Here is a 24,750-nt window from a genome sequence, read left to right as displayed (position 1 = left end):
AATCTCAATTTAGTTTTACATCTCCTCTCTCAGGCTTCTCTCTGGAGCTCTAGTAACAGCAGGTCGGTGCATGAATGCAGCTGACTGTTTTCTGACTGATCAAATAAAAAACACCTAGAGAAACCAAATCCTGCAAGGCTGGACAGTGGGTCCAACAGTGGGCTTGGGGGAGCGTTGACTGCTTTGTTGTGACATCACAAAGTTCCAGAAGTCCTGACGGCTGGTTTTAAGGCTCAGTTTCTGAATACAGGCTGTGTGCATTTCTCTGTGGACTGAGGCTTTGATACTTTAACAGTATTAATATAGAACCTAGACCTGTTTTATAATCAGACAACACATGGACACCTGCCTTTATACAATATGGAACCTTTAATACGTGTTAAAGTCAGACTTTGTGTTTATGAAAGATTTCTTTTACCCGTGCTTTACTCTTACTCCTACATAAAGTCCAGTGCTCCAAAGTTTAGGAAACAAGCCAGACTGATCCTTCAAGTTAAACTGACGGACGCCGTATTGATGATAACACAGTTATAGACAAAATAAAGCTCGTACTGGAGGGAGACAAACAATAACTAAAGACATCACACTTAATTGTGCCTTCCCCCCGCTCCCCCCTCCACTTTTGGTTTCATCTCAAGCACTCCACTGAGAAAATATGCATACAGTCTGGTAAGAATATGTCGATTGCTCTGCAGTGATTCATACGAGCAGAGCGTTTTTAATCTTTTGTAGTGAATTAACAAAAAAAGTGCATTAGCAGGCATTCATTATGCAAGGCAATGACTCAGAAGTAATGTGCAAAATCACCAGGACTTTGCAATCCATTATTGTGACTAATTTTCACACTGGGTGAGCAGCAAAGAGTAGAATAGAATAGAATTAGGAATAAGATGGTCTAGACTTGGCCTGTATTTAGCAGTCACATGGAAAGACACACACACACACCTTCAAGCTATCTTTCTATGAATGTCTTTTTAGCAAAAACATGTCACATTGTGTCACTATTCTTTAAAAGCAGTGCTTCCATATTGTGTGATCTGATGTGCTGTGTGTGTGTGTGTGTGCGCAGATACGTACTGTATCTGAGTTTGTGTGTGCCTGCGTGCGATTGATTCAGCGTTCACATTTGTTCACTGTCATTTATTAGCAGAAGCAGACTGCAGCTTCAACCTGCTGGAGGCAAAGGGAGCTATTTAAAGAAATCAGAGCCACACCAAGTCTCTAAATGAAGAAAGGGGTGAATGAGGACAAGATGAGGACGGGAGGGGTGGTGGTGGGGGCAGAAATGGAGGCACAGAGGGAAGGAAAATGACAAGGCGGAGAGGGGGAAAAAAAGGGAGGAAATTACAGAAGTCAAGAGAGAATGGGGAAAGAGATGCTGAGAGAAGACGGGAGTGGAGGGAAGTGTGAGCTGCAGAGTGCTGCTCAGACAAGAAAGGTGCGAGGGTCACGGAGGGAGAGAGATGGAAATTTGGAAAGATGGCAGGCAAGGCAAACTACCGGAGTGAGTGAGCATGATGTGAAGGATAGAGGGAGGTAAACAAGCCTCACTTTGAACTGAAGCAGAGGGAGGTATAAAGGAGAAGTAAGTAGAGAAAGGGAAGGAAAAGAAATACAGAAAAAAGGCGGGATTGAGAGAGAAAGAAAGAAAGCCACTTAGAGGATCTTTGATGTCAAGAAAGATGTTCAAATCAAGCTTAACACCTATGTAATTAACAGGCTTATGTAAAGCCAATGAACATCAATGTATTTGTCGTAACCTTGTTACGACATATACATTCACTGACTCGTGTTAAACACAGGTAGGAAGATAATATATCTAATAGATGTAGTGTGATAATCTGTTTTTTTTCTACAACAACAACAACAACAACAACAACAACAACAACAACAACAACAACAGTGAACCATAAAGGAAAATGGTCACTGTTTTGAAGTGTGGATCACCTTACAAAAGCTTAAGAATTATTATTATTGAAATAATTTTTCAATGTCCTTCATTATGCTATTCATTTAAGCTATTTTAATGGTGCCAAGGGCCCTGGTAGATGATGTGTTTGTTTTTTCTAATTTAAAAAGACTCAGCTCTCAAGCAATAGAAGAAGAAGAGAAAAATGTCAACTTATAATATCAGAATTTTTATGTTTTTAGTGGATAGAGTGATTCAGATCATTTGAGCCTGATGAAGAGAGCACCTTTGAAACATCACCCAAAGCATAATATGAAATGCAGTGAATTCTGCTTGTTTTGCGTCCTGACAACACTTCCCTGTTTGTTTGGCATTGTCAAAATGCAGCTCCAAAACTACTGAAGCCTTTGTCAGCAACAAACGAGACCTCGAGCCAGAGAAGAAATGGGGCGTTTTGTTTTATTTCATTTATTTTTTTTTTCTTTTTGAACTAAAGCTGCAATTAAGCCACGTCTGCTTGTTTTTAAAGGGGATTCAAATGATGGTGTGCCTCACTGCCCCCAGATATAATGTGATTTAACTGGCTTCGTTTTAGCAGCAAGATGAGAAATTGCCCCCGGTAGCTGCAAGACGAATTCCACTGAAAGTTGTAGGAAAGTATTGAGTTCTTTGAATTGTCGTGTAAGGAGGGATTGAATAGGACCCATTGATATGTTCTTTATTTTGTTATTATTTCTACAGACGTATGTTTTGTTCCTGTATTTTGCAAAGTCCGTCCTCTTCGTTCAATTTGCTACGCTCCACATGATTGGATTTTGCCACGAGGCAGAAATAAGTGCCAGAACTGTTTACTTTGGAGAATTGATGATTGAATTTGCTCAGATTTTCAGCCCTTTCAAAAACTGCTTGGTCTGGCAGAGGAGAAGAGAAAAATATACAGTTACCTGCAAAAAATTATCTCGCATTACACCCTCTTATGTGTTTGTAAGAGTCAGACCAAACCTAACGCTGGGCTTCTTCTGAAAATGACAAGTTTACAGTGTATTTTTAGATGTTCTTTTAAGCACTGCCTCAGTCTATAGGAGCGTTGTTTGCACAATCTATAACTACGGCACCAACTAATTAAGCAGCCATTAAGATAACAAGCCAATGCAGTGAGATTAATGAGAGACTGTTTCAACACTGTGCTGCCGAGTGGCCAGGCAAGGCATCATGAGCAAACTCTAATGTGCAAAAAAAATGACGCCATTATATTTATGTGATGATACTTTGTGATGCTCAGCGGGGCAGCAGTGCACACAATTTGTCGTGCAAATGTGAGATGACATATAAGGTGGAAAACATTCATTTTGTTTTGTGTTATTTCATGGTTTGACAAGTGGAAATCCGAACTACTGACCCATAGCTTTGAAAGCATAAACTCAAAATCACATTTGGTGTGGACCTCATAGAGAAAAGTGACACTATCTTTCTTGAATCATTGTCAGATTAAGTTTGATAAGGTGATGAAACATGATGTAATTGAAATTACTTTTAAAGTTTAAACTTTTAAGTTGTATCAGTATGAACCGATGTAAATTCGACCCAGTTCTTCACCTATGTCCTGTATTATACCAGTGGTGGTTTTACAGGCTGTTGCAGATTAAAAGAAATGCAATGATAAGGAACTGTAATTAACTTCATATGTTCTATTAGATTACTCACAATACAATACAATTATGCCACATTCAATAATAGTCCAGGATAAGATAGTGGAGGCCGAGAAAAGAGAAAAAGTGCCTGTAGAATGAGAGAAATCGAGGCAGGGAGAGTAAGACAGTCAAGACTCTAAGCCAGGGAAAATCAATATTCTCGAGCAGGGTCAAGGGATTAGTAAAGGGCCACTGACACAGTCCTGGGAAGAAACCTTTAAATGATTAAGAAAATGAGAGTGAAGTTGCAAAAGTGTACAAAAAACACAGACAAACACAGGAGGCTTGCCAAGCTGGGGTTCCCCTCACAAAAAGAGCCCACACTGTACTGAGCTGAGATTTGATAATCATGTCCCACTTTGTTATAAATGCCGTCCCACTTTTGACAAAATGAAATCTGCTTTTTGGACTACAGGGAAAAAGCGCCTATGTCACATCTATGAATACAATACCAACATGGATGCTTTGGATTTTGTATAGGGTCGTGTATTGAGCGGATATAGCTACAACATCCACAGTGTGTTCCAAAAGTAAATGAATCTTGACCTCATGTGGCTCCAGTGCACAGCAGTGTTGTGACATTGAGTGTAAAGGCCTGTTTTGCTCTGCTGCTAATTGTAAGGCTCAGATGTTATTCTTAGTCATTCCACTGCACTTGAAGGCACACAATGCCTTGTTATAACATAATTAATACACGTTGGAGGCATCATTAAGAGTCTAATTTAATCCATCTGTCTGCTGGTGATTGCATAGAGCCAGCTTTGGAATAATGAACATTTTTTTGTGATTTAGATACATAATACTTTGATAATATTGTCCCACTATATTCAGCTATTAGCATATCTAAAGGTGCCTTAAAACACATTTCAAGATACCACTGAGCTGAAGTTTCTCTTCAAAAAATGATGTTAAGGTTGGACACAGAGGACACACACACACTTACATACACACAAACATCCTTCAGCAAACCAACAACCCCCCCCAACAAGCGGCTGTAATAGGACAGGATAGGAGGATTAGAGGGACAATCTTGAAAGGGCTTTTTAAATGGCACCCATGGGGCTGGCCAACAGAGAGTTACAAAAGGATTATGGGAGTCCACTGGATTTGTCCAAACTGGAGGGTTACAATGACGCTGTTAACTACAGCTCTTTATTTGTTCTGTCAGGATTTCTAAATCCAAGTGTCAATTGATTTTTTTATAAAAAAAAAAAATATATATATATATATATATATATATATATAATAAAAACACCAATAATATTTATATAATGCATGGTGATATCATTTGTTACAACTCTGCATTATTTTTCCCACACCACCTAAACTATACCCTCCAGTCATTGACTCTCATCCTGCTTCATCCCAGCTGTTGGTTCTCTTGCACCTGGCACCACCAGGTGTTTAGTATCCATACTGTGAACAAGGTCTGTGTTAGCTGGGTGTTATATCCACCTGTCTTTTAAAAGTCTCAGTCGACACCTCTGTATATAATAAATACTATCGTTTGCATTGCGCCTCTGTAAGACCTGGATACGTACACACTTTGTTGAGGCAGCCACATGCATCTGTGACAACCTCTAGAATGAGACTGCATCATGTACTACATCTAGTCCAGTGATGCTGCATTGTCATGTGAATCAGTGTCCACTTCAATCTGTCTTTAAGACCTTTCGTGTCTCTGCTTTTATTGTGAAACAGCAGCTGCAGGACGTTTGCTTTTACTTAAAAAAACTTAAAAACATAGAGAGCAATTAGAGAGTCTGACATCAATGAGATAAAATTGCACTTAATTACATTCATGAGAATCCAGTGGGACAGCCTGCCACTCCAAATAAAAAATACTAATAAAGAGGCAGTTATTGAATGAAACATTGAAAGGCTATTGCAGGAAAAATGTCAACCATAATTGTATCAAAAATGGGGTTTGATATAGTGAAAGTCTTGACTGGTATATCTTTCAAGGAGTGCTTTAGTTTCCTTATATTAACCTTATCTTAACCAGACTTTACTTTTCATACCTGCAATGTTTCCCCAACATGAACAATACCATGTATTATAGAAAGAAATCATTTTGAAAACAATGGTGCTTAAAAAAATGTTGTCATGAACATAATCCTATGTTCCAAAGGATTGTCTGGCTACAGGGTTAATACAGTATGAATTATTCCCTTCTACATTGCTGCATAAATGACTTTATCTGCCACCAAAACAGCAGCAGGTGGTCATGCAAAAGAACAAAAATAGGAAAAAAGGAACAAGCTATGGTTGATCGAAGCAAAAAATGAATCACAGTAACCCTAATGAGATGCGACAAAGGCGTGAATAACTTCCTCTGTGTCCTCAAGTGACACGCCGGAATCTGATTTTAGCGATATTCCTGAGATGAAAGGAGCCTGACTTAGTAACATGCAGATTGAAATGCAAAGAAGAATTGAAATAAATGCCACGTCTTGGATACTTGGCATTACCTGGACAGATAGGGAGCTCAGGGATTGGGACAGATGATGATTAAAATTTCTGTCTCATCAATTTTCAGAGCAAAAGCATCAACTGTGCGAGTCGATGTCAAGGAGAAAAATGGGGATTATAGTAGGTTTTGTCAGCATGGTTTGGTCAAAGGCACTCCCTCAAATATTATTCAGATTTTACATGTGTATTCAATCTTGGTGCATGTGTTGAATACACATGCTTTTCTTTCAGCCACAGTATTAAATTGCAAACTTAACAAGCACCAAGGGGCTTGTTTCATTGTTTATTCCTTCCCAAGGACAACCCCAACTTGATGATATTATCCATGAAGTACTTTGCCATCTTTGTTTGATCCGTGTCATATTGAATAAATTGCCTGTAATAGACCGCCAGTTGTCTCAGTGAAAGTCCTCCACGTGTGTGAGCTCTCGCCTCACACACATGAACACACAAACTCGGCTAAATCCCGTGAGGGAAATTAGCGAAAAGTGTACATGTTGAAACATGAGGGCGAGCGTGCCAAGGACAGAGTTTAGCTGTGCTATTTTACATGGCGTGAGGCTAATTTAATTGACAATGGCGAAGAGACTGTTCGTAGTTTTTAATAATGCATCTGCAATTCAAATATATATAGTGAGCTGCCACTAAATGAGGATCTTCCTGCGTTGCTAAATTATGTTCTTCCTGTATCTGTGCTGCCCTTTCTAACTCATGCTGGTTGCATGTTGAGGAGCCCATAGAATTATCCCTATGGATTATATTACTACTATTATTGATATAATGACTATAATTATGTACTTTTTGCATATTTCTATATTTCTTTCTTGACACTGCAGCCACAGGGCTTGAGTTCACCACAGCTTTCACATTATTAGATAATGTATTATTCTTAATAGGCCCGGGTATGATTAATGAATAGTGTATTAGCTGACAACAACCCATATCTATTTATTGCAACATGTGACCACCTGCAATTAAAATAGTGCCCCACAATCAAGGGCACAGGATCTACTAGTTTCCAGAGTCGTGCTCAGAACACCGTTGACTGTAATTACAGAACAGCTAAGCCATGGCTTAATTAGAGCTGTGCACTGTGAGTGTGTCAGTGGTAACTAAAGCACTTCAGCTCTCTGAAATCACAACGCTTTCAGCCACATGTTTACGCTGAAGTGAGCATTTAGAGTGCGAACAAATTCCCCACCATCTTGGGAGCCCTAGACTCTAATAACAGGGTGTGTGTCAGTTATGATGAACCTACAGCTGTGGTGCCACTGATCAAGTGATATACTAACCACATGGACGAGTGCTATTTAATGTCATCCAAAGGATAGCTCTCCTAGAGAGGCCTCAGTTGATAGATGAAAAGGATAATGTGGACTTTGCTGCCTGTCGTTTGAGTACGCGCTGCAGTATTTATGCCTTTCACTGCAATTCCCTACTTGTTTATTTCAGTTTAGTCTAAAATATGAAAACATCATCATTATGCATTGACCATTAATTAAAGAGCCTAAATAGGATTTATAATTAGAGTACAACTTGCAAAGTGTGACATTTGAATTTATAATCTTGTTGGAATGATGCACAATCTCATCTTGTAGCAAGACAAATAAATGCACTTCAGAGAAATTTGTTTTGGACAGTACACTGCACATAAATAGAAACAACAAATATGAATGCCTAAACAATTTACACACTGATATTTAGTCTCTGCTTTGCATGCTGAGCAAATGTTTAACCATGCATTGCAAATACAAGCAAAGCTTGTTTTTACTAATGAATCATTGTTATGAAATGTTGTAAAGCCCAGCCGACAGTGCCTGGCAGAAGCTGCTTCCATTCAAATAAGGAAGATTCAGGACTGGGTGAAGGGCTGTGCGATCCATAATTCACAGCATTTTACTGAATAACCCAAGTGATCTCAGGCAGGCATGGCAGGTGGGCTTTTCTTTTTTCTTTTTTAAGGGAAGGAGATGTCTTGATTGGGGCGATGGAAGCAGTGAAATATGAATATTGAAAAGTGAAATATTTTCCGTTCAGCAAGCTTAACGTGTGGTTTTGACTTTGGAGGAGTAGTCTATATATTTATATATGTGTGTATATAGTATATAGGCTACTTATCTGCATATGTATGTGTGTACAGGCCCAACAGGATTTGTCATGGTGCTCTGTTTTAACAGCACAGCGTATACAAACGTAAATAAAACTGTCATCACAAACAAAGCATTATTTATTTACATTTAATAATTAGAGCACAATAATCACTCAAAATCAGCATCTCTCTCTCTCTCTCTCTCTCTCTCTCTCTCTCTCTCTCTCTCAACCATGAAAAGCAAGCACAGCGTGGCAGACAAACATTGCTCTACACGATTCAGGCGTCAGTATGTGACCTGAGTGTCTTTTTTCATGAAATAAAATAAATGAAATATTGCACATGAATGTTTTTACAGATAAGGAGATCCAGTCAAATGGGTTGCGGATCCAGCAGATATGAAGCTTTTTACTGTACACATTTATCTGTAACTATTTTAATAATGGATTAATAATTTGAATTCATTTCACAAATATAAATTGTGTACATAATTTTACTCATAACAGATTGTACACGGAAAAAGAACAGAACCAAATGTAGTTTCAGATACCGTGAGAAAGAAGTGCATAAGTAGACGCTTCTGACTGTTAAAAGATCAATAGAACAAGAACATTTGGCATTTAATTTGACTTCAAAATGGGAATCTGTTATTTTAACAGAAATATTCAACACAGGAACAACAGAAACAAGAAGAATTCCTTCAATAATCTTCACAGTGAAGTGAAGGAGCGGCAGCCTGCAGCGCTCGCGACCTACACGTTGTCTGGGGACATGATAGTTTCTATGATCGAATGATGTGATTCAGGCAGCCTCATACCCATTATTAGAGACACTGACTCGGGTGACCTTTTCATTGCAGTTGAACATAGTGAATGTTGGCAGGTACGGTGCACACCAATCATTAGTCAGTTGCGGTGCGAGGCTGGAAGAAGCCACGTGTTTCCCACCTATAAAACCTTTCCAAAACTGTATTCTGTATCCAGAAATACATTTCAGAGCAGGTTATATACAGTACCATCTGAGTGCTGACATAATGGTGTGCTATACCACTTACTAAGGAGTGCTAGTCCTTTGCCACCAGCTGGAATAGGTCGTCGCCTGTAAAATGCCAACTGCATCATGTCCTTTGCAGCGTTTTACCTTTCATATTTAAACTCTAGTCGGCCCGGGTTCAGTGTGATGACACAACCAGAGGGAGCAGTAAAATCAATAAAAATCTCATTTAGATAAACTGACAGGTAAGGCTTCCCATCCAGCCGCCATTGTGGTGTGCATATCGCGCATTACTGCTGCTCAATGCATCTTCGCGTTCGATATCTTATGAGTGATGATGCTTGAAGTCGTTTAAGCCAGCTGGAGGTAGACGAAAGTGACAAAAAGGTTTGAAGAGGCTTGTGGTGCTGCAAACGACAACAGAGCGAGGGTCTATAAGAAAGAAGAGCAGCTATTTTCCCTCTTTTGTTGCTACCAAAACATCATTGAAATTACATTCCATAATAAATCATTTAATTCAGATCTAACAACTGCATCAGTCAATTGGTAATCACATATTGAGCTTCAGTAATTTTGTCACACTCAACTGCCGCAAGTTATTTGCTTCTGATATTAGACCTTCTCTTTTAAAAATGCCAGGTCTTCTTTAGATTTTTAGCCTCAATATTCTCGTTTGAATAAGACATATTTTTTCCACTCCAACAGCACCTTTATATTATTTCACTCTTTCATATTTCAGGAAGATTGGTTAGTAATGTTATTGGTGTTGCAGTATGATATCCATCACTTGAGGTTTATTAGGGTTTTATGCTGCGTAGGTGGTAAAGGTTTACCACTTGTAATACTGTAAACAAATGACATGTTTGACATAGTATAAGAAGAGGTAATTTGTTTGACTACGTCTTTGTATAGGTCAGGACACTATATTATTTCACACACGTGCAGTACATATTGATCTCGCCATAACTTATCTCTCATATGCAGTGGACGCCTGAGGCCCGTCCTTCATATGTGGATAAGCAAGTTATCCAGATGTTGATGACTGGACATGAGTCTGGGTTTTTTGGCTCTTCATAGCTGGTTTAAAATCCATCTAAAAACCTACAAAAAGTGCAGTGACGTCATGAACAGGATGTTTAAGGGTGAAGCATATGTTAACAAATGGTTCCGTTTCTTAGGTTTAGGATGAAAGTGTTTTATTATACTTCTGACTGCATGAGAACATTCAGGTTGTTGAGAAAACACAATGATCTTTTTGTGTAATGGTCATAATTGAATAATGAAGAGTGACTTCTACTTATGCATCATAAAATGTAACAGAGGAAATGTTTGTACACTAAAAAAAGAACCAAACCAAATGTAGTTAAAGAAACTGGGGGAAAAAATACACAAATAAAAGATTCTGGCTGTTAAAAGACCAATGGAGCCAGAACATATGGCATTTAATGTGACATTAAAATGGGAATTTTTCATATGAACACGAAAACTGAATGAAATGATTAACTGCAGAACTCACTTCACTGAAAATTGTTACTGCAATAAAAGCTGCTTTTTGGAAATTTTTTAATAAGGTTTAATTTTCATAATAGGCTTATAATTATCACTCAAAAGTCAGGCCATTGCATGACCATGTGGCAGAGCCTCACCAATCATACACCAACATCACTCTCGGTTCAACCACATTCACTGGTATTATTTCCAGTTTAACAGTGATGGAAACAGTGGAAATAGCTTCACACCAGCCGTGTAGTTATTACTACATTATTTCATGAGCACTCAGCTCTCGTGGGTTGGACTACAACCACTATCAAACCTGCTCATCATTTTGATCTCAACTACACACCTGTAAAGTTTTGTGGCTGAATGTTGCACAGTTGTGACACTATTGCGGTGACAAAATGTGTCCGCAGACAGAGAGAAATAAATAAGTAAATACTCAAATAAATACTAAAAACCGCCTCTGTGGTTCTTGCCACACTTGCTGTCTCCAGGACCATATTTTGCCGTGATGACAGCAGCCACACTGTTGTCAGCTGAAAACAAAATGACCTCTGGGAGAATGCAGCAACACATAAAATGAGATTTGTGTCCGTCAATCTATTGCCTCACTGCATGAAGGAATTCCCAGCTCATATGATCAGCAATCACACATCACATGAATGCTGATCATACATTCAATTCCCTACTCGTGTTTACCTTTAATTCAAAATAAGAGCACTAGAAAACGTCATCGAGGTTTAACAAATCAATCCTCACACTGCGTTCAAAGAATCAAATTAGCTGAATGATAATTAACGGGATTATTTTAGCCTGATGACAGCACATTAGGCTGAATTAGTTAAGCCACATTTGATCTGTTGTCCTGTGGGGGTGCTGCTGATGCTCTGTAGAGTTTGGTTGTGCAGTTGTCACATTGTGGTGGATGGTGGCAGTGCAGGTTTCTGTGCTTAGGTGGTAAGAACTGGGCATTTGGGACCACCCATTTGGCAATATTTCCTGTTCTCAGCTCAATATTGTAAGTTACTGCGTTTACACTGGACAATTCTGTAGAGTCTGTCACATCCAGAGCCATTGCAGGAAGCAAGCCCTTCATGCAGTGAAGCAGATAGTAAAGGGGTAGAGCCCACATAATGAAGAGGTAAACTCTGGTCCAGATTTATTCTGGGAGATTTCAATGCAACTTGATGGACCATTGCTATCATATCGCCTCATCTGCCCACTTTCAGCTGCTCTCAGCAGCATTTAGCAAGGTTTTTATTCGAGGTAGGGACTCAGGTTGAAAGAGTGAAATGGCGTATTCAAAACCACTGATGCAAAGAGAAGTAATTGATGGTGAAAGCCATGTGTTTAAGGGTAAGTCATCCTCACTCTATCTGAGAGCGGGGTGAGTAATTTGCAGTGGAGCAGGGCGCACTGTGGTTGGTTAAGATTAAGTGTGTGTTAGGGAAGGTATCAGGTATAGTTTGGCTTCATACAGAAAAAGAGCATTCAACTGAAAGATTAACTGAAGTACTCAGTTAACAGCCAAAATAAATAATAACTATTTAACATAGTTTTTAGGAAAAAATGATACTAAATACTAAAACTGACTAATAATGTGCTTTGTGTAGACAGTTATGGAGTTTGTAAAAGTTGTGTAGGGGTGATGTGTTGGATGGGGTTCCAGTACATTCAGTTTTCATGGGACAGTTTGCAATCTGTCCAAATCCATCTGTTAATTGTAGCCTTTTTAATACAAAAAGTTTCTGCACAATTACAGACACTGTAGAAAGAAATCATTTTAAAAATGTGGAATATTAAAATTTGTGTTATTTAAGTTGGGCTGCACCTAACTATTATTTTTATTTCTTATTAAATAAAACATCAGAAAACGGAGCAGTCCCTGCTGCAAATTTTCGAAGCTCAAGGAGCGAGATGTCATCACATGTTCTTTTGAGAGTCTAGAACCTTCAGTTATTTGACGTTTCTGTGTTGTGTGGTGATTGTTGAAGCTCTGTATTGACTGATATTCTGCGGCTTTACAGAATCTGTTCTGTCTCATGATAGGGTTGATATCCTGCTTACTTACACATTCATACACATTCAATATTTGAATGGTGCTTTATTGGTTTTGTGTTATCTAAAAATGCCTTGCAAACTTTAACTGGAAACTTAATGCAGTGACATTGTTTTTATTCTTTTTGACTATCTCTTGAGACTGTAGTTTTTTCTATGGTTTTTTCCTATAACCCTACATGATTTGCTATAGCATTAGCTTTATATAAATTTGATAGTATGTGTACCTGGACAGGTCATTTTCAATAAATATTCTCCTTTTCTTCATCAAGTTAAGTCCATCTTCAGAATTTCAGCAATGGAAAAGAATAAGATAATTAGAAACTTTCAGTCTCTGTGGAGGTCTCTCCCCCCCATAACCTTTAGTGACAGAACAATTTGGACTGAAACATTGAACACAGCCAAAACCAAATTATAGCAACAGCACCAGAAGCCAATAACCAATTTTCAACTTGTAACGCGGCAGCTTTGTTCTCAAACTCATCAAATGGTAATTAAGCTTTTCCCGCAGGGGTTCACGGTTAAATTTGAGCGGACTAGACAACACAGTACACAAGTGCAAAGAACTCCACACTACAGACAACATATGTACAAACAGGAAAGAGCCTATTTAAAGGAGAAACCTTTATTCAAAGTACTTTTTTTGTCTGTGCCAGCATCACTGTTTTTCTGCAGCCCTCTCTGTGAAAGCGTTTAACTTACCCCTTGGAAAAAGCTCAGTCAGCTGTAACATTAAGTTTCCCAAGTTTCTATTACTCCACCTTAGAAGTAGTTCAAGTAAAGGGTCGTGATGTGATCCAGTGACAGACACTGTCAGAGACTCACCAAGACCTTCAATCTTCAGATATCAGGCTCTGGCAGGGAGCGAGCCTTGATAAATGAGAAGAAGTAGAACAAAAGTGCGAAAAGCACTTCAGTGAGCGGCTCCTCCTTAGAGTCCTTTTGACATGTCGACAGCTGATACAGACACTCGGAGAGTAATGGGGGTTTGACATCGGGCTGATGGGCAGCCAGCCTTGGACGGCTGAGGTGAAAGGCTGTCCCATATGCCTACTGTGGACGTGGCAGGCTGCAGCCACCTCTCCTACGAGCGAGGAAATCCTCAATCTGATAAACTACTGACAGGAACCAGGTTGGGCATGAAACCCACAGGATGCAGACACGCCTTACAAGATTGTCTGGATCAGTCATGTGGATTCTTCAACAAAGAAAGTACAGTTTACAGGTGTTTTGTTTTGTTTTTTTTATCTGGTTTTGATTCAAGCTGCCACCATTAGTTGACATTTTAATTAGTCAATCAACAGAAAACTGGCAAAGATTTTGAATATTAATCAATGCTTTTGAGGCATTTTCTTTTTACCTTGGTGATAAATTGAGATATCTTTGTGTTTTGGACGGAGCAAGACATTTAAAGATGTCTACTCTGGGCTCTGGGAAACTGGGATGAACATCTTTCACAGCTGTGAATGAAGTGATGAATCAGGAAAATAATCATCAGGTTAATCAATGGTGAAAATAAGCACTAGTTTTGATATTTTATTGGATCTTTCACTGATTGTGTTCATTGTGAACTGGAAAGGGGCAGACACATGAATATAACAGGGTGAGCACTACAAAAGGAGACTGTCTAAAACTCTGAATTTAACCCCATGATCACCAGATGTTTAGGTTTGTAAAAAACGAAAAAAATCTCATACTTGTTTCCTGGTATACCTCTTAACTACTAGAGACAAGGGTTAAAGGATCAGTCAAACAACCCCTCTTATTGCATATGTCGTACTGGTCCTTCAATAACATCAAAGCAGTCTGACGTTATCCAGAGAAAATCTGCCTGATCCTCTTGGATCAGACATTTGAGCAGCTCTATGATGAAAAGACTAGAAACTGACAACGGCTGCTTATTGATGTGACACAGTTTTTACTCTTTCTGTAGGCTTTTGCACAGTACAGTAGACAGCATCTGCCCTGCTGTTATAAAACTTAACAAAGCATTGTATCTACATTCTAACAGGCTGAATGTACAACTTTGCTTTCAACTTGCTACTTTTACCCCCTGGGCATATCATCCTTGGCCCAATGTCGAAAACTTTGAACTATCTCTGGGATCATTTCTTTCATTTCCCCACATTTTGTCCAATATGCCGAGGCACAATTAAGCAGACAAGAGCTAATTTATACTCAGTGGTGACAAATGGTCAGTGAATCGTAAAACGATATAATTACCTTTCAAAAAATATGGCGGACCTCATTTAACTGACGTTAATTAGTCAAACTGTTTGAAACTACAGTTGAAATTCATCCAACTGTGAATCGTCATACAAGTCCTACTTATAATTAGTCCCTCTACTTTTGCAGACGTTATCTTTAGGCCCAGTATGTTGATAAGAGTATTATCTAGGGACTTGTTCCCACTTTTTCAGTATTTGCACAAATCGAAGTGAACATTTTAAAGTGTATTTTATCATATTTTTGCTGCACCTCTGAGCAGGCTGGCTGATCACAGTGATGTCCTCTTTACTGACTCACTGATGGGCTCCTCATTGTGAAAATTAACGTGCTGAACAGAGTGAATGGACTGCATTTATATAGCGCCTGTCTAGTCTCAACAAGCACTCAAAGTGCTTTACACTACGAGTCACATTCACACAGTGCATCTCTATCACACATACAGTCATGTCTGGGGTTCAGTGTCTCGCCCAAGGACTCTTCGACATGCGGAGGCGGAGCCAGGAACCGTGTGCTTTTTTTCTTCAAATGAACAATTTACAAATTCAAAGCAAATAATGCTTATTTAAACATAGAAGTTGCTCAAAACATCAATTTAAACTCTCCTTTCTTTTGAGTTGCTCACCTCGCCTGCTGTTTTGACACGTCATCATAAAGCCAGAGCACAGGCAGCAGATCTAACAGATTGTTTGGACATATACAGTCAATTCTTTTTTTCTCTTACTGCAAAAGCCATTAGTGGTTTCACATAGTGCCCGCTAGTCCCCAGTGATAATCTGTGAAAGACCTTGTATTTGATGGTGTTACACTATCAGCAAGAGTCCCATGTAATTGGCGTTGTTGTATACTTCCTATGTTGCACAGAGCATCTATATATTGCATCCAGACCATAGAAGCAAACAGACTGTTCCCACATTTTACATCTGAAGCATTAAGTTCCTCCCTGAGAGTGTTAAAGCAGGAGAATTCTTGACTTATTATCCAGCAGTTTTCACATTTCCTAGTCTCCCAGTACTGATGGGACTAATTTCTGTGTCTGCTATGATTACCCCTCAGTTGGCATCCATTACGGGTGCATGACTCTGATCCCGAGCCAAGTCATCCTTTCCTTGCACCCAGCCCACCCATTAAAGGGCCACTGAAATCCATTCCCTGCTCGCTGTTAAATCACGCGCTGCAGGTTTCCAAATGTGCTGCACACTTTGCGGAGGTAAACCACCATCCATCAGCTCCATCTGCAGCTGTGAAAAGCGTTTTTTAGTTTTCCCTTTTTTTTTTTTCCATTTTTGCTTGCTCTGTACACAAATGATGTGTGTGTAAATATGGCAGTGTGAGTTAATGAATTGATGGTCCACTATATTCTAATGAATGCCCCCCCTTAGTAGCTACACTCTTAATGTAGAGGTCATTAAACTGTTCAACTAGCCCCATCTTCTATTTATCAGGGTTGTATTCAGTCAAATTAAAGCACTGGGCTGGCACTAAACAGCATTTGAAAGACTTAGTGGAATTTAGCAAAGAGACAAGGGAAGATGGTGGAGAACTCAGCTTGGGACTACCATTGAAGTGCACTTGAGCAAGGCAGCAACAGTGCCCATGAATCACAGTAATGTACATGCGAGTCTACAGAGGGAAGTGCAACGAAAAACAGACACATTCTTTCTTTCTAATTCTCTTTTTATGTACCGCTAAATGTGCGCATTGGTGTGTGTGTGCCACACCAGGCCAGTTACCGAGCTTCTATAACTTTGTCCCTGTTAGTTATTTATGAGCACTGTGGCAGTGCAATGGTCCAGATTTACTCCAATCAATGCCCTGTCACAGAAATGCCTTGCTGGAGCTGTCGTGCTGAGAATAATTTTCCTTTCTGCTTTACATAAATGTTTTGCCTTTTTAGCGAGAGCTGGCTGAGACCTTGAAGCAATTTAGACAATTTTAGATTACTTTGTTTGCCTCTCTCTCTTGCTTTTGTGTGTGTATTTGTGTGTGTGCTCTCCAAATGGACACATAAAACTGGAGATGGAAAGTAAATTTTTCACAAATTCAAAATCTCCCATCAGTTGCCTTTTTTTTTTTTTGTTACATTTGGTAATATTGGCTCTTTGAAGAGATTGCAACATTAAAACAGTGATGAGCAGTGAGCCGGCTGACCCGAGGTGAATTCCTGATTGCAGTTTGCATATTTATCGTCTGAAACATTTGTCCATGTGTGGCCATTCAGACAACTTCACCTGATACTTACAGTGCACTTACAGAAGCAAAACCTTGATGTTCATCAAATGAAAGAGAAGCCCTCCTCGCTCTCCTCCCCACCACGCAGCACCTGCCCCCTCCCCGGCTCTGTAATGGTGTCAAATGTGGCATTTAGCTCCCCGGTGTCCAGGGAACAGACTGCAGGCCTCTGAGGGCATCGCTGAATCAATGAAGATGACGGTGGCATCAAAGCAGAAATATTCCAACTGCCGAGCGGGGACGACGCGGCCCGAGAATCAAAAGACAATATGCTCCGCAGATTGTTCATCGCTCTGAGATAATTGTTCTTCTAAGGAGCACTGCTGTACAGGTTGCAAAACAGATTTATGATATAATTACACAGCAAAAGACAAGCGAGCAGTCTATCTTGGACACACATATGTGCTTTCAAAAGGTCCGCTTGCTGGTTTGCAAAATAAAAAAAACTAAAATCTTCAAGTGTGTCCATGGTAACAGAGCAGCCGAAACCAACCTACAGCATTTCTCTTGTTTCTCAAAGAGGTATAATCCTCCAGAACATCATCTAAATTGGTTTGAGGTCTTGAATTCTCACCAAGAGGGAGTGAGAGAGAGTGAGAGTGTGAGAGAGTGAGAGAGAGAGAGAGAGGGAGAGAGAGAGAGAGAGAGTGATAGAGAGAAAGAGAGAGAGAGGGAGAGAGAGAGAGTAAAACCAAAAAGCAAATGATTTTTGAAACATTTGTGATTCCTGATTGAAGGGAACCAAGAGAGACATGGACAGCTGGGACGGACACTCGACTTGGCCACATACTGTATGCCTGTTCCTTCAGCTGCTCTCGGTCGCCTTTATTCAGTGTGTGCAGTGATTATTCAGCGGCCCATGAAGGGGATTAAAGGACTGCAGAGGGGGAGAGGAGGGAGATCTTTTCCTTGTTTGTATTTATTCATTTATTTGCTGGAGTTTGCTTTCGTCTCACCTGCCTCTGCTCGCTGAGCTTCTGATTCGATACTCGTTGACCGCCACACTCGTCAGAAATGAGCAGATATGCATGTCTGCAGGCTCACATCCGTATATAATACTTAGGAAAATATGAAAACGGCATTGTTGACCTTTGCTTTTCATTTGATGCTACCCATGTGGAAAGGCTTTACCACATCTTCAGGTCATGCATCGTGAGCTCAGCATTAAAGGGTGACTTGTCGCAACGAATGTCGTGCATCCTATGGAGTTATGTATTTGATGCTGGCTTTGATGTTTACGCTCCTTTGTGGAGCCTCTGAGGTTTGTCCTCACATTTTCCCTTAATGTGACCCATCATGGACTTGAATACCAAAAAAATCAAATCAGAAAGGTTAACTTTATTTTTGTAGTTTAATAAATTAAACTACTGAATAAAACATGGAAGACACTGAAAATCCAAGGCCAGTGTCTATGCTATGATTCACTCTTAGTGAAGTCTTTCTCTGAGTCATCTGATGTGTCCTCTGTAACCTCAATAAATCCTCTTAGAACACTCCTTATAACCTTAGAACCTGACTAAGAATCATCAAGTTTTCTTCAGTGTTAGTCTGACTCAGTGGATACAGACCATGAGTCTAAGCCTGCCATTGGCATTCTCCTCTGTTTCCGCTATCTGCCTGTTACCATTTTCAAAATCCCCCTCCCTACGGGAAACAACAATAACTTCCAAGCGATGTGAGACTATTCAGTACCAAAGTAATCCAGCCGTAGTTGTCTTTACATCCACGGGTACATTCCAAACAGCCACTACTAATAGCTAATTTAGCACGGGCTACTTCTAATGGTGCCAGCCTCATGTTGGAGCAGCTAACAAACTGAGTACATGGAAACATGATGACATCCTCTTTACATCCCTCAAAAAATGTGCTCATAAATTGTATTTAATCTCAGTTTACTAAACTGAAAACCTGGTCTCAGGTAATATTCTGGTTGAAAAGAATACAAAGGGAGGAACGGGGGCTAATTTACTGTACAATAAAGTACAGTTTTGAGGTACTACCACTACATAAAATATGAGTACCTCATCCATCACTGAATTTTATCATGTGTTTCTTCAGGTTCCAGTTAGCACAAAAGCATAATACGGAAAGGCTGATTTGACCAAGATGATCTGTGAATTTGAAAGCTTGTGAGAAGCAAAAACACTCCTCAATGGTTTATAACGCAACACGAACAGATAGTTCTCACAGCATCGTGATTGTAGCTACAGAAGAATTACCCCATTTATGTTACAAAGAAACCCAGGAAGGGCTTCATTCTTTCACGCAGTGCTGTTGTCTGCCTGAACACAGCCTTAGTTGGTAAAGAGCTGCCAATGTGTAGAAGTGTCATTGTCTTCATATTTGGCAGGCCCTGGAAGGAATAAAAAAAAAATCTGTTATACATTCAAAACACGTCTGGTTTGCACATCCAAGTGTCCTACAGTAACATAAATCTTTGGTACAGTACATTCAGTTTTTTTCTTGGCAGAAGCACCTTCCCTTTCTGCAGGCGGCACCAAAAAACCTGCAGCTTAGAACAGCTTAAAATAAGTATAAATGATAACAACAGTCATAATTATGAGCTTCATGGAAGTGTACATGTTTACTTTGCTCTCAGCTTGTTTTGCTTTTGCATTTATTGGCTGGTTTTGTGTCAACAAGTGAAATGCCATTGAGGGATTATGACACAATTAAGTTGTATTCAGCGTGACAAAGTTGACTAATATTTCCTAAGCAGTTAATTTCCTGTCTCTCATGCTGCTGATAAGGCCTGAATGCAATGATTAAATTCCATCTAATAAAAGGCCAGTGGACAGACAATGAGAGCTCTGCATTTCTGCTAAATTAAATGCATTCTGAATTGATCCAGGCTTTGATTCATTCACAGTCTGACCTCCGCAATCTCCAGTTACACACATGCAGTGCAGGATTAGACGATATGCAGCATTGTGTCCCCTGGAATAGACCAGCGTGTATTTGTATACTGTCGGCTGTAACGCACGCCCTTCCTTGAGCAAATTGAAATTGCCAGCTCCCCAGAGAGTGTGTGCATCTTTCTCCATTTCACCAGAAAGTGAATCCTGAAGTAAACCTCGATCACCCCAGAGGAAAAAAAAAAAAAAAAAAAAAGCAACGGATGAGCCACCCGCTTTCTTGGGGGCCTGCCCAGCATCAATCACATTCACTGAAGGTACAAAAGGACCTTTTTAACTCTTCTGAACTTTGCTGCAGCACACGCTGTTATCTTCTCCTCGGTGCCCTGTCACAATGAATTGGGATGCGCTTTGGTAAACATATTTCCTGCACTTACTTTGAACACCATTCTCTTCCTGCTGTATGCAGGTTTTTAAAAGTTTTTTTTCTGCATACGTGTGCTTGTGAATGTTAAAGTGGAAGAAAGAGTCTGACATATTATCTGTCCCTCTTCAGAAAAAAAATTGAAACCCAGAAATGTATTATTAATCAAGATTTTGAGTGACTCATGCCTCCATTATCCTCGATTCGCTTCTCTCCCGCTAAATACAAGTAATTAATTACAACTTAATATCCATTTACTTAGACATGGCCTCAGTATTGTATACAGTACCTGTGTGTGTGCATGTGTGTGTGTCTGCATCAACATGGATCCGCTTGATTTCATTGGCTCCATTAGAGGAATGAGGCTATGAGCAAGCAAGATAGCCCTCGTTAGGGAGGCAGAGAGAGAGAGAGAGAGAGAGAGAGAGAGAGAGATAGGAAGCAAAGAAGGCAGGGAGAGCGAGGAGGTCCTCGCGACATGGCAGAGGGCCAGGGTCGGTGACGGCTGACTAATGACTTTCACTGAGGGTGTCAGCCTCAGATTTATGTTCCCCCCCTTGCCCGAATCCACTCTCAGTATCTTAAAGCAAGAGTTATTCATGAACTATAGGAGCACGCACACAGGCAAAAAAGGCACGCGCGCCCTTCGGAGATTTAAAGCTGGAGCTGTTTGCCAAAGCGGATGTGCACACACGACCGGTGATGTAGCAGTAAATAAAATGCTGGGCAAACTACAAGCTCATGACGGCGATCATCATAAGGCATCAAGACCACAAATATAAATAAATGTCAGTTAGAGACGCAGGAAGGTATTAATTTATGCCCCATCCCCCCCAAAGGCATATAGAAAGTGTTGAAGAGATTGCCCTGTTGACGCTGACCTTTAAAAGATGAGAACATAGACACAGGATTATCCAGGGGCTACGTTGTTTGGTCTGCTTGTAAAAGGGCACTAGTATTACCTAAAGGAGCACTAAAAAGCTGACAGTGGTTTAATATATGCCACCGGAGTCGAATGCTGACTGCTAAGATATAATTTTAGTCTACATATGCATGTTATCATTTTAAGTTCCATTTCAACAAGAGTTTCAACTGTAGGCACAGTGGTGCTTTGAGCTAAATGCTAACATGAGTATGCTAACATGCTGATGCTGGAATGAAATATGATTTATTGCAACATTTGCAAGGGAAATTTGGGGCAGGATCCCTCTAGCAATCAGGAACACTGCATCCTACATTTCCCACAATGCAACCAATGTGGTCATCTCATTTGACTCTCCCTGCCTAGTAAAGGCCCCTTCGTTCAAACGCCAATCCCCCAGTTTATAACGCTGGCTTTCTGTTATAAATATTAAGCGCCCATGCCCCAGCCAATACAACCCCGCTGACATCATCAGGGTTGATTCAGAAAGTTCCTCCACAGCCACAAAGGGCATCAAACAGCTGGTTTTACAGGTTGAGTAGTACTCCTTGTGACGAGGACAACCGACCTTTAAAACGGTGGAGTGCCCCTTAAACAGCATGTTTTGTTGGTGTCCAGGGATACAACAATTGGCCACTAACTGGAAAACATCCAGGTTCAGCTCCCTGCAGTAATATCAGCTCTGGTGAACACCATGGGCACTGTTAGTGCGTGGGATGCCAGCATGGGATCATATATTCTTCTCACAAGACCAGTGTCTCCTGATGCTTGTGTCATCATATGTGCAGTAGCACATATGGTAGCACATATGTTATTTTTTCCTGCTCTACTACTGAGCAGGACAACTATCCCGAGCCCGCTGTACATGCAGAAGCACATTATAGAACTCCCAGAAATAAAGGTGTTTTTGTTAAGGTGAGAAAATCACTGAATTTGCATACAGTAGCTGAGTCAAGCAGCTCATGCAGCTTGGGAGCACCATGCAGAGGTGCCTTTGAGCATCCACACGGAGCGAGACAGAGAGAATTTCACACGTCACACATGGCGAATGCTTTTAATCCAAATAGCTTTACTGTGCCCTGAGTGCATAACAGTGCAAAGAGTGTGAATGAGATGGGGGCGGGGGGATACAGAGAAAAGACGGGGGTGTTGGCAAAAACATGATGAGTCAATTATCTGAACTGTGTGTGTGTGTGTGTGTGTGTGTGTATTTGTGTGTGTGTGTGTGTGCGCATGTACCGGGTGGTCCGCAGAGCCTTCTCTTGCTGATGGCCTGTTATCCATGCAGGTTAAATGCCAAAGTGGTAATCAAAGTGGAATAGTCTCATCGCCCACTTAATCCAGACTGGCACCAAGACGGCGGCAATCTAAATGTTTTCACTTGGTGATCATCAATCGCACAGAGGGTTGGTTTGGGCCCCACAAAGTCACACACACATGTGCACAGACAGATCCATTCACACTAGAAGATTAACTTTGATTTGCACACACACACACACACACACACACACACACACACACACACGGACAGATTTGTGAACATTTCCATAGAGTGATTATCAAGCGCATAAGGACATTTGAGAGTAGGGAGCTGGAGAGCCCAGCTGGTTAGTGAGTATTTGGCAAGCTAGGTAGGGGACCCATGATTACAGTCTGAGTGCTATTTGTCCATCGACCCCCAGATGGCTAATTGGGAAAGGTTTAATGCCACCATCACTTGCAAGAGAAGGGGAACAATAACCCTCGAGGTATGAAACTAAACAGATAGCATGTGCTATTTTTGATTTGCCTCTTCTAGATGCTATGTGTGTTTTTTTTAATAGGATGAGGCGGGTAGTGTTTGGGTATTTTGCATGCAGGTCTCATATTACTGAATCACCACTTGAGTATTAAATATGTAGAGAATTAGTATGTCATACAGGTTAGTTTGCAGGGCATGTTTTTTCACTGATACACACACCCACAGTCAGAGAACATGAGCTGCTGACTTTCTGTCCACCCCTTGTTTGTTTCATCATCATCATCCTACACAAGTACATGCAATTTTCTCAACCTTCTTGTCTATTCAAAATACATCACATTTATTCACTTACTTTTTGCTGACTATTTATGCATTGAATTTATTTGACCATTGATCTCTTACTTGATAGATAGACAGATAGATAGATTGATACTTTATTGATCCCCTCGGGGAAATTCATGAAGCTAACTATTTTAGTTATTTAATCACTACATTTAGCGGTCTAATTCAGTAATTTATAGATTAAATTTCAACGAGCTAATTCAGTGCTAGCTTGCTAACTAACATTTCATGCACTCAGTTGGAACTCATAGTCTGCAGGTGTAACATGTCTCAGGATGTGGATGAATATCTTACATCAAACCGTAAACCTTTTTTTTTTTTTTTTTCCCCCAAACAAGTCGAGCTACTTCACACTCTTTCCCTGCACCTCCTGGCAGGAGCAGAAGTACCCCCGCGGGGTGCAAGTATGTCTGGCTGGGAATCACTGCTCTACGGCACTTAGTGTCAATGGCCAGCAGTTGAGATTTACCCAGTGGTAAATAACTTTTTCGCTCCCTGCTGCTCTTCATGACAACTTGCTGGCCGCCTTCGGGGGTTTCTAAGATCTTCCAAGGATGCAGTGGCGAGAACTCCAACACAGCACCAAATGAAAGGGTATAGCGAGGCATTGCGGCCTCTGGGCCTATTTTTTAACGGTCAACCTCAAGATTTTTTTTTTTATTTCATTTTCCCCAGAAGGTGGGATAACAAACAACCAACATCACATAGTAAAAAATGTTACCTTCCGTACAGTAGTTATGCTGTTGATATAACACATTCTTCGACTGAAGCTAATAATCATGGTGGGGGAATAGAAAATGTGTCACATTTAAAGTGAGGGCCTCTTACAACTTTGAGTTTGCTTATTACACCCCAAACACCCATTTCCTTGGTGCTAATTGGGTGTAAATTGCAAGAACTTTCTGTGAACACAATTCTGTGGATGAAGCAGTCACATCCCAAACAGAATTTCTAATACTATCTTATAATCTACACATCTTTTGAAGAGGATTGTTATCTCTTACGTTGGTATATTTACATAACTGGTGGACAGTCTGTGCTGTTCTTCCTGCTTCTAGCTCTAGTTGTGAGAACATTGGGCCATTTAAGGCTTATTTTATGAGATGACTTATACTGCAGAATAAAAACAGCAATCATTGTCTTGCTTTACAGGGCAGATGCTTGCTCAAACAAAGCTTTGGACATAACTGCTCTGGTTCAAGGACAGGCTCACTGATCCTGCTGCCCTGGTAAAGAAATGGCCCAACAAAGAGCAAGACTAATTTAGATATGTACTATTCCATAGAATATTAATATTGA

The sequence above is a fragment of the Seriola dumerili genome, unplaced genomic scaffold, assembly GCF_002260705.1.
Source record: "Seriola dumerili isolate Sdu_G_001 unplaced genomic scaffold, Sdu_1.0 BDQW01000105.1, whole genome shotgun sequence".
NCBI lineage: Eukaryota > Metazoa > Chordata > Actinopteri > Carangiformes > Carangidae > Seriola > Seriola dumerili.
This window is presented reverse-complemented; position numbering follows the sequence as displayed.